The following is a 16,487-nucleotide window of genomic DNA, read 5'->3' as shown; positions in this document are numbered from 1 at the left end:
TACAATAAACTTGGGCATCTGTCAACATAACCCCATAGAAACATTAGTCGATTTGTGTCTGCATCATAAAGTTATTCTCGATTGAAAATGTCAGTTTACGAGCCAAATTCTCGTCATGTGCGGGAGGTTTTAACATATAGCGACTCATTTCGTAAATGTCAAACAAAAAACTAAATTTCTGATACGTCATAAATGTTATTACGCCTTTCAAACTCAAAATAACTGGTAGTTGAAATTCCAAATGCTAGATGGCCCATGTAACAATGTAAAATTGAATCCATCCAGACATTCTCTAATCACTAATCATATGTTGAAATACAACCATATATTTGGGAGAATATTAAAATATTAGACATAGAATATAATTATAACAAAAGATTAATCACAGAAATGATTTATATTAAAGAACAAAAAAAAAAGGAATCAATTGTAAAAAAGATACAGAATTGTTCGTTCTTCTTTTAATATTCTTAAAGAAATTTCTAATGACTCTACCCAGCAAACACCAAATATAAATACAATATAATGTAAAAGTAATAAATAACATAACAGGTACACTGTATTTATATTGTAGTTTTATAACTTTATTTTATAATATATAATATTAGATGTACAACTTTGCTTCCGCCGTTTTCCTATAGATGGCTTTAGCGGTAAGTCGAAATAAATAGATCATAGACGTCATACAATAAACTTGGGCATCTGTCAACATAACCCCATAGAAACATTAGTCGATTTGTGTATCATAAAGATATTCTCGATTGAAAATGTCAGTTTACGAGTCAAATCCTCGTCATTTGCGAGAGGTTTTAATTTTTTGCTTCAATATGAAGAAATCTGCGGCTGAGGCTCATCGAATGCTCTCAAATACTTATGGTGAGGCTGCTATTAGTGAAAGAACGTGTCGTGAGTGGTTTCAACGCTTCAAGAACGGTGATTTTGACGTCCAAGGTCATGCTTTGTATTTGGTGGGACCAGCTCGGCGTAGTGTATTATGAACTGTTAAAACCGACTGAAATCACAGGCGATCGATATCGAACGCAATTGATGCGTTTGAGCCGAGCATTGAAAGACAAACGGCCACAATGCAACACGAGACACGATAATGTGATTTTGTAGCATGACAATGCTCGACCCCATGTTGCGAAAGTGGTCAAGACATACTTGGAAACGTTGAAATGGGAAGTCCTACTCCACCCGCCGTATTCTTCAGACGTTGCTCTCTCTGACTATCACTTGTTTCGATCAATGGCACACGGCCTGGCTGACCAGCACTTCCGGTCTTATGAAGAAGTAAAAAATTGGATCGATTCGTGGATAGCCTCAAAAGATGACCAGTTTTTTCGACGCGGGATTCGTACGCTACCCGAAAGATGGGAGAAAGTAGTGACCAGCGATGGACAATACTTTGAATCATAAATGTATAACCAGTTTTTTACAATAAAGCCTCGAATTTCGGAAAAAAAACGGCGGAAGCAAAGTTGTACACCTAATATATATGTATATATATGTATAATAGTTCAACATCTTAACATTCAGAGCGTAGTGGCGCTTCGTATTTAAAGTAATGTGTTCATATTTAAAGTAATCTAATATAAACGGTCTTATTTCCAATCTTACTACTATTTTATTAATTTGATAACAAAATGTGCTTTTTATTTAATGACTCATCATGTTCAATATTTTTATCATTATGGACTTATTGCGACTGTTATAAAGGAAGAATACCAGGTATGTAAATATGAAATTGGAATTTTTTAATAGAAAATACACGTTTATTGCATGAAAATGATAAAAAATATTTTATTCGAAGTATTGCCCATCGGCTATACATTTTTTCCACCTGTTTGACAATTTGTGGATGCCACGCCAAAAAAATTGTTGTCCTTTTGAGCCAAACCAGTCATCTAGCCATTTCGTACATCTTCGTAAGAAGTGAAGCGCTGTTGAGCAAGTGCGTGTCCCACTGATGCAAATAAGTGATAATCGGATGGAGCCAAGTCTGGTGAGTAAGCTGCATGCGAAAGTATTTCCCAACCAAATGCCTCAATTTCCTTGATCAGTTTTGCTGTATGTGATGGTGCATTATCATGAAGCAAAATCACTTTTTGTTGCTTTTTTTGATATTCCGGTCGTTCTCACACAAAGCTTGATTCAAATTGATCATTTGTTGTCGGTAGCGTTCAGTATTAACGGTTTCGCCAGGTTTTAGCAGCTCATAATAGATCACACCTTTCTGATCCCACCAAACTCAGAGCATTGTCTTCTGTCCACAGCGATTTGGCCTTGCAGTCGATGTCGATGGTTCGGGAGTTCTGGAGTTACTCATGATCTTTTACGCTTAGGATTCTTAAAATATATCCACTTTTCATCGCCAGTCACAATTCGATGGAGAAATGACTTTCTTTTTGTACCTGGCGAGCAGCATTTCGCAAGTAGTTTTTCGGTTTTCCTACTGTCTTTCATTCAGTTCATGTGGAACCCATTTTCCTATTTTCTGGATCTTTCCTATGGATTTCAAACGTGGAGACGGCTTCTCGTGTCACATTCAATTGATCCGCGAGTTGTTGTTGAGTTTGAGCGCCATCCTCATCCAACAATGCTTGCAATTCGCTGTCTTTAAACTTTTTCGGTGGTTTTTTCGTTTTCCACGTTCTTCGTTTCTCAAAATCGCCACTTTTGAATTTTTTAAACCACTCAAAGCACTGTGATTTATCAAGAGCATGCTCACTGTAAGCTTCGACAAGCATTCGATGCGATTCTGCAGCAGTTCTCTTCAAATGGTAACAGAAAATCAATGCTGTCCGCAAATCGTAGTTTCCAGGCACAAAATTCGTCATGTTCAACGCTATTACAAACTGTACTGTTGAAACTTATATGAAACTTATATTGTTGTGAGTTGAAAATCTTTGCCAGATGTCAGAACAAGGAAATGACGTCAATGTCTTCGTCTGACGGCAACTACATTGACAGCTATGGCCATCTATTGGTAAATTCCGGTTTCATATTTACATACCTGGTATAACCGATAATATTACCAGAAAAAGCATTGCATTGTGCAGAAGATAGATAGAATAAATACTATTAACTTTTGTATAACTTTTGTATTAAATTGTATAATTTTAATTTTTTTATTAATTTTGTCAAATTTTGTGTTTAATTTCTTTACACTGAGGATTATTACCTAATAATAAAGTAGAAGCGTATGTTCTAAGAATATAAAATACATAAAAATCTGGTTTGTAGCTCCTTCTTCTTATTTATTTGTTATTTATTGTTTTTATTATTATTTAGCTATTATAAGATTATTTTTATTTAAAAATTTATAGACAAATTTTGATTACACTAATCGATTGTATGGGAAAAATTACTAAAGAAGCATTCTTAAATTTTTTTATGTTTATACAAAAAAATGAGTTATGAAAAGTCGTATCTGTTCATGCCTACATCATCAAGGATAGCAAAAAAATAATAGTTGTAGGAGCATAACAAAATATTTTTGATGTTAAAAGTACATTGCAAAAATTAATTTTGCAACTAATTGTTATAAATAAATAATTTTTACATACGAACAATTTAGAAAAGATTTAAACATGTATCTTTGGTTTGAATTTTTTCTATACAATTGATTGGGATAGTCACTTTTCTCTACAATCAATTTTTAATAACTTGTTTGTTTCAAAATTTATTTTTGCAACTTGTCTTTTACATCGTTATATAGAGCATAAGAAATTAGATAACTTTTGTATGAAACATTTTTCGATATACTTTAAGTTTAAAAAATATTTAAGGAAAACGATTCATTATTTTCAAGAGAGTGTTTAATTCTCTAAACCTTAAGATATATAAAAAAATATGGGTCTAATAAGAATATTCCTCTTCATTCAACCGACGATCATGTTGCACATCAAGAGGACGATAAAGAATCATCGAATCGAGTTCTTCATTGATGTAACGAATTTTCAAGTGCATTGTGGCAACCATTCGCACAATTGGGCATACGCTGATTGCATTCGATCGTCTTGCGTGAAGTTAAATGATTAAAAACAATCTATACAAGGCCAATAAGAGTCACAGGCTAATGAAGATGCCAATTAAAATCTATACCGTTAATCGATTGTGGAATCTTCTTTATTTTGAACGTTTCGGATCTTTTTGGAGTCCTCTTCAGCAATACATATTTCAAATCTTAAATCATTGAACTTTCCGTCACATGTGAGTCACTAACAGGTCTCCAGTTGAAGTGGATCCTGATTTGACATATATAAAATTAAAATTGAGTCAATAAGAGAAACCAAATTCACAGCAACTCACCTCAAACGGGAAGTTCAACAATTCCATGAAGCTTTGGAGGTTTATATTAACTAATAAATTATTAAACCAGTTATCTCAGTTTTATACATATTCATTATAATATACTTATAATCTTCCTCTTCGGGTAGTCAAAAGCATTTAATGGATAATTTTTAATTGAAAAAGGACACATCGTGAAACAAAACATTTAAGTCACTAACATTACAATATTCCAAATATAAATGTAAAGTCATAAATTATATATGTGTACAAAACGTGAAAAATACATTAAATACTTTACGAAATGATTTAATTGGTTTAATTTATTTAGCATCGTTGTATGTACGTGATGTATCCTTCAGTGTCAGGCCGTAAATTCAATCCATTTTTTTTTGCATGAAAATGCACTTTTTCAGAGACGTTTATTTAAAGATCTCTCATTATCCAGAATTTGGACATTCTCCCAATCAAACTCAATTCAACTCTGTGATTCGTAATAACCGATTGTGAATTGGTATTCCAATTGATGTGATTATGGTATTCAGTAATTCTAGAGTTCAATTTTCTACCAGTTGTAAGATGCATCACAATCTTTACATATTAATTTGTATATTATTGTATAGTTTTATTCTGATTCTTTGGATATCCTTCTAGGCCTTAATCTATTGAATTTGTTATTACTGTAAATGCTGATTTCAGATTTTCTTTTTTACAAATTTTTAGAAATTTATCTGATGTGGTATTTGTGTAAGAAATTAAAAACCAAGGAGTTCTTTCTATATTTTCTGAATTGTCGTTATTAGACAATTTTGTTCAAAAGGAACACGTCTAGAAGATACAAATTTTAATCTTGTGAAAATGGTATCAAAAATGAACTCCATTGGGTAATCATTCCAGTATTGATTACTAATCTAATGTTTTTTTGATAAAATTTTGATTCAGATAATAAAATAACTTTAGCAATCATTCCAAATACTACTCCTTTTTTCTGTGATGTAGAATGTGCAGATAAAAAATTCAGATAACGTCCTGAAAAAGTAAGTTTGTGATACCAGTCAAATTCTAAGTAATCTTTATTCTTAATAATAGTCACATTCAAAAAATTAATCATGTCCCTCCCATTTTCCAATATAAACTGTAACCTAGTGTGAAATGAGTTGAAAACAATCAAAATGTGTTTCTATTGAATCAATTGGAATTGCTATCATAATATCGTCCACATATCTAATATAAAATGGTAATTCAATTCCCAAAATATCTAGCACTTCTGTCTCCAAATTCTGTAGAACAAGATTCGCAATAATTGGAGGAAGAGATGATCCAATGGGAGTACCAAAATTTTGTTGATAATATTCATTATTAAAAGAATGTAGAAGTAGTTAACAAAAGAATGTAGAATCCAAATATAGAAAACAAAGGATACAGTCCTAATGAATTCATTTTTTGGTATGCTAATCGCTTTCTAAATTTTATCCCATCTTTTCTCTATATTTTTGACCGCCAATTCAACCGAAACATTCGTGAATAATGAAACCACATCCAATGATACTAGAGAGAAATTCGCTCCAACTTGAGTGCCTCTTAATTTATCCACAAATTGGAAATTATTGTCTATTTTACTGAAACTTTTTTAAGGTCACATCATGTAAGAATGAAGCCAAAGAATATAAAGGGCTGTCAATGTTGAGATTATAATTTTAAATGGTATCCCCTCTTTATGTATCTTTAGTAATGCGTCGTTACGTATCTTTGGTATGCTCTTGGTAAAATCCTATCACTCCTAATTTTTTGTAAGTTGATTCTGAGATATAATTTTTTTTTTCCATTTTTTTAAATAATTCCTGAACATTTCTTGATAATTTATAATATTAAACCACTCTCTTAAGTTAACCAATGACTCCGAAGAGGCTTCCATGAATTCCTTGGCCTCAATTCTTACCTCCAATTCTTGTTCATTGGGCGGATGTAATCTCATGCGTTGTAATATATTATTTTCGATCTCAACGTAATGAATAAGTTTTATATTCTTATATCTTCTTTCTCTCTCTTTGTGAGAGCCACTCAAATTTTTTCGCCAACTTAATTTCTTTAAAGCTTCATGGAATTGTTAAATTTCCCGTTTGAGGTTGCTTGGACTTGATTTTTCTTATTGATTCAATTTTAATTTTATATTATTAATTTATGTCAAATCAGAATCCACTTCAGTTGGGAACCTGTTAGTAACTTACATGTGACGAAAAGTTCAATGATTTAAGATTTGAGATTATCTATTGGTGAAGAGGACTCCAAAGAGAGTCGAAATAAAGAAAATTCCACATAATCGATTAATGGTATAAATTTTAATCATTGTTATCTTCACCAGCCTGTGACTCTTATTGGCTTTGTATAAATTGTTTATTTTTAATTGTAAAATTTGAGTTAAACATAATATTTTGCATAATTATCAGTGTACAGAAAAAAACACGTTGCGCAAAACGATCGAATGATTTTAATTTTTGTTCGATCAGAAAATTTATTCGTAAGTGTAAACTTTGATTTTAGGTATAAAAAGTCAATTTGTATTAAGCATTATAAGAAGGATTTGCGATCTCTTTTGAAGGAAAAGTGGGGCGCGGGGATATTCAATGAAATTAGACTCATTCGACTCAAATGAAAAAAATCTGGCAGAAAAAAGTCCGTGATTGCTCTGCGAAGTGAGATATTGAGTTAAAGTTGATAACTATTGAGGTTAAGAAATCTATCATATGTGGTAATTTCATCGAAATCGGAAATGAGGAAGCTCTTCTAAAGAAACCTTTTGCTTTTATTTGATAGTTATTATTATTGTTCTTACTAAGTAAGACTTAGATTGGTTAATAATACACTTTTTACAAAAAAGCTGAATGAAACATCTAGCTGAATGAAATATTTAGCTGAATCAAACATCTAGCTTTTTTGCGTAAAGCCTAGAATCTAGAATTTACAAAAAAGCGTAACGTTTCGTTAGCCTTTTTGCAAAATGTGTATCATTGACCAATAAGGCTGATGTAAGTTAGCCTTTTCGTGAAAAGCTTGAAGTACGTTAGCCTAAGTGAGGAACGATTGTTGATTTCGCAAAAAGGTATAAAAAAAGGCTAGCTTTTTCGTGAAAAGGCTAATTTTGCAAAAAGACTAATTTCGCAAAAAGGTTGCAACATATATATAAACAACGATAATATTGATATATGTCGCCATATTGTAACATCACGTATCATGTTTCCTTAGGGATCCTGGATCGCGGTCTCGCCGCTGCCGCGAGTCGCCACCGCCGCTGTCATTCCGCACCCATTCCCAAAATCGCAGATAGCCGCCCCGCAACCTCCCCAATTATGCGTCGCGATAACAAGCTTGCATAGTCTATGTTAGGCCGCCGCCGCCCTGCAGCTTCATCAAAAATGTGTCGGTATTATCTAGTGATGCGGACAAAGAAGATCAAGATTTTGACTAGGAGATCTGTGATATGTCGCGTTAAGAGAAGCGCCGATAACGATATTTGTTTAAGAAAAGATCGGTGATTCATTGTCGATATTGCGATATTGGATCACAAAGTGTGATCCAATAGGGAAAGGGGGGGGGAGGGGAGAGGTAGACAAAGGGACAAAGAAGTCGCAAATGAAATAAATATAATAATGGTCATAAGTGCGCGGCATTACAGTTGGTGCCTTGAAAGACTACCGAATCGCAATAAGAGTTATGGAAAAAGTACGGCTGATCATCATGTGAACGTCGAGGATATAGTCGATATAATTTATGTATGCCGATGTACGATTGCATAAAAAAATTTTCTCTCACAAAAAAAAATGTTCAATTGTGATAATCAATGCTTTAATTGTGAAAAGTTTACTTTCGCAAATAAAACATAATAACAAGGTGCTAAAAACATTATAAAACTCCAGGATTAAAGCGATGTCGATTTTTGTAAATATTTAGGAGAAAGTATTATATATTACCTTGTTGGTTATACGATTTCAAGTTCAAATTTTACTTCTTATCTCTTGTATCTCTAATCGATGTTTCAATTGTTCTGATAAAGTTATTAATATAAGAAAAGGCGGCTGATGGAACAACGAGAAATTCCAAATATTCGGCCTGCAAACCGTATATGAGTAATTCTTCTTAATTCTTTGTATAATATATCTGTTTGTGGTCAATAAATTTAATAATAATGTCATCTATAACATCAGAAAAATCCTAATCTAAAGTAATATGTTGATTGCATTGTAATGAGTATTTGAAGATAGCTCAATGAAGAAATCGAAAACATATAATGCGTTATTTATAAAATTTTTATAATTTAATATATTATAGAATTTATATGTACTTAATTATGTACTTTGTTGACTCTTATGTGCCCTTCACATATATTGTTTTTTAAAAATCGAAGAATCCTGTACTTTTGTTATTTAATTTTATAATTCTTCTTTATTTCTTCTTTTTTCATATAATTTTGATGTTTCGACTGCTTTCTCCAGTCATCTTCAAAGTATTAAATCCAGCAAATTATTCAATATTATTAAATGATATTATTATAAATACAGGCGCAATCAGCAAACCTCGAGTAATTCCCCATTATGTATGGATCCTCTTGTTACAATTCAATAAGTAAGATTCAGTAAATACACAAATTCATGCTCACAGAACTACATTCTATGTTCGAAGAACATAGAAACTCTGTTGTGCCAAGCGTCCGCATTTCCGTTGGACACAGACAATCTACGGTGGTGAGGACGTGCGACTTGCGGGTGCAAAGTCGCAATTGGAGCGACGTTTCGTACATGTTAATGGCGAGTACGTGAGTGGCGAGTATGTGAGTGGCAATCACAGATCGTCTGGCGAGAGATCAATGCCGCGTTCGAGAGTGTTCTGACCGTGCAGTGATCAACGCGGACTACCAGGTATATAAGTATGAAATGACGATTTTTTTTCAAAAAAAACACGTTAAGTTCGGAAGAATGATAAAAAGAGATTTATTCAAAGTATGCTCCATTGCTAGTTACACATTTTTTCCATCTTTCGGGCAATCGGTGGATACCACGCCAGTAAAAATCTTTCCCTTTTGCCGCGAACCATTCATCGAGCCATTTTTTCACATCTTCGTACGAACCAAAGCGCTGCTCAGCAAGTGCGTGACCCATTGATGCAAACAAGTGGTAATCGAAAGGGGCCAAGTCTGGTGAGTAAGCCGCATAGGGTAGAACTTCTCAGCTGAGTGCTTCCAACGTGTCCCAAACTGGTTTTGCCGTATGTGATGAAGCATTGTCATGGAGAAAAATGACCTTGTGTTGCCTCTTTTGGTATTCTGATCGTTTTTTTAAGCAGCAAACGGTTCAAATCGATCAATTGTTGTTGAGCATTTGGTATTAATCGTTTCACCAGGCTTCAATAGCTCATAATAGACCACCCTTCTGGTCCCACCAAACACAGAGCATCGTCTTCCTGCCAAAGCGATTCGGTCTTGCGGTTGATGTGAATGGTGCGCTTGGATCTACCTATGATTTTTTGCGCTTGGGATTCTCAAAAAAAATCCACTTTTCATTCCCAGTAATGATACGATGCAAGAATGACTTTCTTCTGTATCATTCGAGCAAAATTTCATATGTGTTTTTGCGCCTCTCCATCTGTCTCTCGTTCAATTCATGGCACCCATCTGCCGACTTTCTGAATCTTTCCCATCTCTCGTAGGCGATTGGAAACAGCTTGTTGACTAACGCTCAATTGCTCTGCGAGTTGTTTTTGTATTTGTGAATCATCTTCATCCAGCAATGCTTGCAATTCCACGTCTTTGTACTTTTTGGGCGGTTTTCCGTGTTCCTTGTCTGCAACATCGAAATTTCCAATTTTGAAACGCTGAAACCATCGTTCACACGTTTTTTGCGATGGAGCATGTTCACCATAAGCTTCTCCAAGTAATCGATATGATTCCAGCAGTTTTCTTCAAATAAAAACAAAAAATTAATGCTGTCCGCGAATGCTCCTTATTTGATACAAATTTTGTCACATTAAACACAGCAACACAATACTATGCAAACACTTTTCAATCAAATAACTTTGCGCGTTTGACACTTGTTGATGGTACAATAAAATAGCGTATAGTGTTAGATCTTTGTACTTCATACTGCATTGGTGCACCATCTGTTTCTCAAATCGTCATTTCATACTTGTACACCTGGTACATCGAATCGCGGCGCGTCTTTTTGGAAGACGCTGGCACGTGTTCGAGGGAGTGCGAGACGCTGTAGAAAGGTAGCGTGAAAGTGAACACTGCATTCAATGACAAATTTGCAACGACAAATATGCCATTAAGAGCATAAACACAAAGAACATTAAGATATATTGATGCACCGATTTGCGCGAGTGATATGGCACATCATCGAGTTCACGTTGATGTCACTCGAAGAATTCCAGGAACACGACAACGGATGAACGCTGTCGCGAATCCACAACTTGACATTCAACGTGAATAAACTATGAGCGGGATGCCACATCTAACTTTCACGAGAAATTATGCTGAAGAAGATGATAATCAAGGTGAAATCCAAGGACAACGCATACTTCGCATCAGTGGTCGCCGCTCTGTAAGAAGCCCCGTAGACAGAAATGCGGAGTGGGAATATCCGCATTACACAACAGTGCTATTGTAAGTCTTGCGAGCATCGAGTTTTCGATGACATTAAAAGATATTCCGAAATTTGAATTTGAATGAAGTTTGAACGCGATGTTCAACGTGTACGATATCGAGAGGTCCTTCCTCTATGGTTCTACGATGATAAGAAGAAGAAGCGTGAATATGCTGTACGTGCAAGATCCACGCCTAGGCCACTTTGGCCTAGGCGTGGATCTTGAATCAAATCAAGAATTTGTCGTATCTCATGAGCTCATAGGTCAACAGAAATAATGTAATATGTGTAAGCCATGACATTGGGGACAGGATTGATGGAGCATGCACACGGAAAAGGAAGACAATATGGCGTGAACCGAGTAGTCGCGAGCACGTGTGCATTGTATAAACAAACAGTGTGAAGTCGAAATTAAGACGAGCAGACGTTACAAAGAACAAAAAATATTTCTGTGAAATAATAATAAAAAAAGCTGATAAAAAAAAATAATATTTAAAAAGAAATAGTGAAAAATAGCTTTATTTATTGGTGACTTCATTATTTTAGCTCGTACGAAAACTTGCAATCGCACAGAGTAGACTGCGGAAAAATGAAATGACGATTGCGCCATTCGACTGCTAAGCGAGGATGACAAGTGGCTCGAATTTAGCAACCACAACAAGAATGAATGCCTTCATTGTCTACGCTGTCCGGGAGTGTCTACGGACAGAAACTGAGAGGAAAGACGCGTTGTCATACACATGTCAACAGCATGAGGTATTTAATATAGGATGCTCGTACGATGATGCGATATTATCGCGTATCGGTTCCGTCGCGATAAGAATTGCGTCGCGTGGTTCGCGTGACAACATCAAGTCTTAACGCTTCGCGTGAAAAATACTTACACAAGACTTATCATCGTGCATTTTTCAGTTCGGGCGATACCGTATCCGAAAGCAATTACGCTCCAGCCGCGAATGTATGGCAGAGATCTATTCGAATGCTCGGCGAGTACAGTGACCAGTACTTAAAAATCGATGTTTTGTTATTAGCCGACATTTTCGAAAATTTCTGTAAAAGTTGTGTCGCAAGTTACAGTCTCGATCCCGCGCGTTACTACACATTGTCTGGTTTCACGTGAGACGCCATACTGAAACATACATGCTTAAAATTTGAGTTGCTCACCGACAATATGGTCATATTCATCAAGCGATATATGTGGCGGCCTTAATCAGTGTTTTGACCGATACGCGCAGGTTGTAAGAAGTACATGTGTTCTCACCTGTCGAAATTATTGTCGTCTGTATGTCGATGTATCAACCATTGCCATACGCTGAATTTCAATGGCTTGAAAATGCTGCGAATTTTGATGCAAACGATCGCTCCGGATTCGCCCACCGGTTATATTTTCGAGATTGATTTCGAGTATCTGCAGCATTTGCACGACTGACACACTGACCTACCTTTTCGTCCGATGTACGATAAGCTGCTTGGCAAGCGCGAGGATAAACTTCTTACGCTGTATGATAAACAGCGTTATAAACAGCGTTTATTACCGCAATTGTACCAGTAATGTCACAACTTGTCACAATTTTCGGGTGCTACAATTTGTTCAATCCACCTGACTTCGTGATTACATTGAACTCAGTACACAGTTAGAACGCCTGCGAAAAAACGATTTTGAAAAAAATTTATTTATTATTTATAAATTAATGAACAACACGGTATTCAATAAGACTAAAGAAAACGTTCGAAATCACGTCGACATAAAATTATTAAAAGAATGGGACGGACGGTATAGCGTAGAGGCAATGATCGCAAAATCGAATTTCCATAGTCGTAGCGTCTTGCGGAAAATCTAATCGCCGTCGAATTGCGCAAATTCGAGATGAAGTTCAACAAGCCGATTTAAATGGATATGTGTATATCCACATATCAAAAGTCTGCTTGTACGAATTTCATCATGTCACCAATGTAGCGCAACAAATGTAAAATTATGTACCGACACAGACAGTCTCATTTATCACATAGAATGCTAGGATGTTTACGAGAAACATGATATGAAACACGATATCGCTAGATTTGATATGAGCAATTATCCGGCGGACAACGCATACGATATGTCTCTTGCGAATAAGAAAATATCCGTCTGATGAAGGACGAGAACAATGATGTGCGGGTAGGGAGGACGAAGTCACAGATGATGGGGGTTTAAGAGAGGGGATGCATGCCATGTTAGAAGGAGAAGGGAGTTTGTTCTTTCTCTCTTTCACCTTTTGCTTTCTCTTTTCTTATTTCGCACACAATTTTATTAAATAGATATTTGTTTTTTTATGATTTTTTATAATATGGCAATAATTTAAATTTAGCAACTGATAATATGTTTAGTAATACAAATGATCAAGCGTTCCTAATTATCGAATCATTATTAAAACTGTTATTAACTATCGAATACTTATTAAATTATATACATACTATTGAGCAACTATCATTATTGATAGATTCTTAATTATAGAGATAGAAGAAAGAAATTAAAATGCATTAAAAAAAAAATCTCATATTTTATTTTTTAAACTTGATGTATTTTTTTCTGGCGTTGCATCCATCAGTTGTATATTTTAAATATATTCTGTAACGCACAATTCTTGACATGTTTTCCATCGTACAGTATTAGTAATATCTAGATTATGTAAAGAATCTATATCTTTATAATCAGCATCTAGAATCTCAATTGTCGAGTCGCTATCGAGTACTAAAAAAATATCGTGACAGCTTAGAACTTACTTCGACACCTGTAAATTAACCAATGTGAAACTTTATTTAAACTCTGAATTTTATCCGTACGATGATCTGAAGAGATCTAGACTTTGACAAACGCAGAGCCGCTATTTTATATGTTATGTATTTACATTTCTGTATGTCTTACTATCAAACCCCATGAAAAAAATGAACTATTATTCCAATTATACTCCTTTTTGAGGTTTTACTCTAACCTAACCATTGACTACTCGTGACAAAACGAGTTCGTCAAGAGTGGCATCGTGGATTACGATTAGAATTTGAATTCAAAAAGAATGTATCCGTATCGAGTACCAGCCATTCGCATCCTTTAACATATACAAGAACCTTATTATTGTCATTCCTTTCCGCATCAAATACAGCCATTGTAATCAGGCATTTCGTCATGCTGTAGGGATCATTCGTCTTCTCATTGCAATCCATAATGATAAGCACTTAGCCAGGAAGCACAATACTTTTCTGACTTTGTCAAAAAGTTCCATGGCATGGGACACGTAAAAATATAATGAGAGAAATAGCTCCTTTTTTCAACTTCCTTCACGATAAATTTCTTTCCAACGATAAATCCTTGCAGATCTACAAATATTGATATAGTCATGGTGAACGACTTTTTGAATCTGTGCTTGACCACAAAGGATCTTAGATTTTATTTCATATATTAAAAAGAGGGGGAGAGTATTTTTTTGGTGATGATAATTTATGTAATCTTGTGTATCTATTACATTTGACATTGGACTATATTCGATCACGCTGTCATGTATGATAAGGCAATAGGCGATTGTATTAGCGGATACATTCTTTTTGAATTCAAATTCTAATCGTATATCCATAGTGCCACTCTTGACGAATTTGTTTTGTCGCGAGCAGTCAATGGTTTCTAGAGAAAACCTTTCAAAAAGGAGTATAACTGGAATAATAGTTCATTTTTTTCACGAAGGATTTAATAGTAAGACATACGGAAACGTAAATACATATTATACAAAATAGCGATTTTGCGTTTGTCAAAGTCTAGATTCAGATCATCATACGGATAAAATTCAGAGTTTAGATAAGTTTCACATTGTTAATTTACAGGTGTCGAAGTAAGTTCTACGTGTTGTCACGATATTTTTTTTATCAGTCTGTAGACCAAAGATAATGTATCGTGGTTTTTCTAGCTGAGTCGCTGTCGTGATGGCCCAGGAATGCTTCGTTATACTTAGCAATAGGGAGTACTCGTACAAATCCCGGAAATGATGAACGGAAACTCATACTCAGATATCGTCTGTTCTCTAAAGTGCACAGCATGGATAGTTTATTAACTTCGTTCAACGCAACGTGAGGCATTGTACTTTGAATAATTCAAGCGTCCACTCTGTCGCTGGATCTCCTCTTCCACTATGTAATTGTTACCATTGCGCATTCGTATCAAAATCAATTCGTGACGAGCGTTAATTACCACACGTCTGTATGGTCTTCGCAAAAACCCAACAACATGCTGAGCTGTACACAAAAATTAAAGTATCCATCGTCTATTATTAGGCTTTTCACGGTATTACTAGAATCGATAAATTCAGCATTATGCGAACTATATGCAATTTCATTAGAAAACGTTGCATTCTTCATAAGACTAGTTATTCCAACGTTCATGCTGTGATCAATCCATATCATTAAGTTCATATCGAATTTCATCAACATGTCACACAATTACATCCAAGATTTGGCTGCTTTTGTACATTTTTTTCCTTTGAAGTCAATCTATCTGTAACGTAGAGAATGCTTACACACGGTAATGTGTATAAATCCTGCTATTGTATGGATATCTCATCACTGTCCAAATCTTAAATATTGGCGAACCAATCTTTGACGATCGCATCATGAAATTCAAATTTCACACATACAATCCATCACTGTCGTGTTGACGGATTGTATGTGTAAAATTTGAATTTCACGATGCGATCGTCAAAGATTGCTTCGCCAATATTTAAGATATTAGCCATCTCAGATTCGTACAACAAAGCCCAATGATTGTAAAAATTTAACATTCGATGTAATGATTTCCTTTCTACTGGACGATTGAATGTTTTTTGATCGTTGTTCTTCTGGCAAAAATTATGTCCCCTATCTGGTTCGTTTGCTCATTTAAAACAAGCATTTCTCGTTTTCGTATCTCTTTATCGCTATCGTCTCTGTATATGCAATCTATGATAATTTTTTCTCCGTGAAAATCGAGTAATTGTTCGTCTTAATTCACAACGCGAATCATCAGATCCGTAATCGTATGCTCCATACGATGATCAAAAGTGATGAAAATGATTTGTGTCGGTTTTTCTGATATCTTATATCCTGGTGACACGCTCGGTGAAAATTCACATATCGTGTGAACGGACTTCGTTGCTGTATGCGCCCGTGGTCACGCAATCAATGATATTTACGTTGATGATCGATACGTCCGATTCGTGGTTCCAGCACGGGATGAAATCTCAACAGCGATCCAATATTGTGAGGTTTGTTCGATAAGTGCATTTGATCTCTTTATTGTATTGTTATTAGCATAAATAATGAATGGGTACTATTTATCCTCTTTATGAAGCGTTTTTTCTTTCGCAAAACATCATTAGGATAAAATTGTAGAATTGTAAGTTTTATCCGCCAACCATTTCCGTTTTTCGTATTTCTTGTCATGTACGAGTGCTTTTTGTTGGAATTAATCGTAGAATTAATTAATGCTCTACATAGTTTCTTTTGATTTCTTATATGTTTTCTTTTTGTAATATCATTTAGATTTAAGTTGCATATCTC

The sequence above is a fragment of the Atta colombica genome, unplaced genomic scaffold (genome assembly GCF_001594045.1).
Source record: "Atta colombica isolate Treedump-2 unplaced genomic scaffold, Acol1.0 scaffold26, whole genome shotgun sequence".
Lineage (NCBI taxonomy): Eukaryota > Metazoa > Arthropoda > Insecta > Hymenoptera > Formicidae > Atta > Atta colombica.
This window is presented reverse-complemented; position numbering follows the sequence as displayed.